We start from the raw sequence: 2,643 nt of genomic DNA on the forward strand, positions 1-2,643 counted from the left end.
TTTGGGCGTTTTTCAGTTGCTTTTTATCCAGAGCTTCCTGTGGAACGCAGGAATTGGATGGACAATCCCAAACCGGAATTCCTGTGAGTGTTTCACGCTGATAAAAGCGTTCTACTGTACAAACACTCCATCCTGCTTAAACCACTTTGTCAATTACTTTTTAAAGCATTCTCTGCCCCTATTAGGCCTATAGTCTATGGTCAGAGTTTGAAGGGGACAAGAAAAAGCGTCTTACTCTGACTATTGTCAGACGGGGTTAATTCGAATTAAAGGCATAAAGACAAAAAAAAAGACATTGAAAAACGAATCAAATAAATAGCTTATACTTTTCAATTTATTGAGAAGTCATTGGCATTTCAGTACATCCTGAATTGACTGCCTTCAATTTGAATTGATCCCAACCCTGGACTGTACTGTAGGCCTTCAGATTTTAACCCACAAAAGATTGCATTACATTACACCGTTACAGCGTAAGTTTAATCAGCATACATTATTACTGTAAATAGAGACACTTCCTGTTCAGGGTTGCAGAGAACATGGAGTGAAAACATAGGCCTAGGCCCAATGCAACCAACAACAATAGAGTACCACAGTATGAGTCATAATACCCATAAAACGTAGTGGTCAAACACAGAAATGTTTCCAATCGTTTTTCCACCATAAATTTTTCCCATATGGGATTTTAGAAACATTTCAAATTAGGGCTGTGTTTTGTGTAGGCTTACCCTGGCGTGACGTTTTGATAACTGTGTAAATCTCTCTCGGTCAAGGTGACTTTCATCAATATATTCGCCTGTATTTAACCTCCCCAAAAATGAAATGCTAATTAGCTGCTAATGTGACTATCATACTGAACTGCATATGCCTGTCTCAAGATTCACGTCACTCACCAGGACCAGATGATTTGGACGAGACTGCCGAATCGATGCAAAGGTAAGAATCTCTGGATTAACTATTTAATGTTAGCTACATTCAGTAATTCATAAATTGCCCCCCCCCCCCCCCCCCCAAAAAAAAATGGGGACAATTCTGTGAACTGACTTGGACTAGTTTTAAATTGACACAATACCTGTTATCTAGCTAGTTAGCTCATGGTTAGCTAGTTAGCAACATTAGTCTGGCTAGATGGTTACATTAGCCGTCTATTTGTCCAGCCATTTAAATGAATGAGAAATTCATAAAAACAAGTTTAGCTTTCTTTGGCTTTTATAAACCAACAGTCTAGCTAGCTAACTTAAAGAAGGTGAATGTATCGTTCTTTATAATGTTTGTGTCTGTGGCTGTGGGTTAGCCTACTTCAAGTAACTACTTGACTTGTAGCTACCCTAGCTAGCTGTATTATTTTGGTCTGGCTTTTTGTGAGGTTTCAGAGATTGACTGATTAGCATCCTCTCTTGAGTCAACAGTGTGCTTACTTTACTGCTTGAAGACTTTGATTTGTTTGTTGTTACCCTCTGAACAGCAGATCATTAGTATAGCTAGTAAGCAAGGTTATGTAACCTTATTTAGTCCTACCTGGTATGGTTAGTTTTAAATTAATTGGTATTCACACGTTTGTTTTTTAGGTAGATTTACTGTCATGTTATTGTTGCCAAATTGCAAATCTTATTTGCACCTTGTCTATTCCAGAACCAATGGGTGTGCCTGAGTCTTATCACCTCTCAACTAGGTAAGCTGTTTCAACCTGGAACACTATTCTCCTGCTCTCGTCTGTTTCAGTCATTGCAGGAAGTCCCGAGGAGCAGGAGTGTGTGAAGGGTTTTGTCCCAGTCCAGCTCTAACACCTGACTTAAATAAAAATAACGAATCACAGCGATAGGCTATGATATGTAATCAGGTATGAGCTGGGCTGGAACAAAGCTTATACATACTCCTACCATTCAGATCTAGAGCTGTCCACCATCACTATTGTGTACGGGGTTCATTTAGATGTTATTAATATAAATTCAGCAAAAAAAGAAACGTCCCTTTTTCAGGACCCTGTCTTTCAAAGATAATTCGTAAAATCCAAATAACTTCACAGATCTTCATTGTAAAGGGTTTAAACACTGTTTCCCATGCTTGTTCAATGAACCATAAACAATTAATAAACATGCACCTGTGGAACGGTCGTTAAGACACTAACAGCTTACAGACGGTAGGCAATTAAGGTCACAGTTATGAAAACTTAGGACACTAAAGAGGCCTTTCTACTGACTCTGAAAAACACCAAAAGAAAGATGCCCAGGGTCCCTGCTCATCTGCGTAAACGTGCCTTAGGCATGCTGCAAGGAGGCATGAGGACTGCAGATGTGGCCAGGGCAATAAATTGCAATGTCCGTACTGTGAGACGCCTAAGACAGCGCTACAGGGAGACAGGACGGACAGCTGATTGTCTTCGCAGTGATAGACCACGTGTAACAACGACTGCACAGGATCGGTACATCTGAACATCACACCTGGGGACAGGTACAGGATGGCAACAACAACTGCCCGAGTTACACCAGGAACACCCTCCATCAGTGCTCAGATTGTCCGCAATAGGCTGAGAGAGGCTGGACTGAGGGCTTGTAGGCCTGTTGTAAGGCAGGTCCTCACCAGACATCACCGGCAATAACGTCGCCTATGGGCGCAAACCCATCGTCGCTGGACCAGACAGGACTG

Source organism: Salmo salar, chromosome 01 (genome assembly GCF_965601325.2).
Source record: "Salmo salar chromosome 01, fSalSal1, whole genome shotgun sequence".
Lineage (NCBI taxonomy): Eukaryota > Metazoa > Chordata > Actinopteri > Salmoniformes > Salmonidae > Salmo > Salmo salar.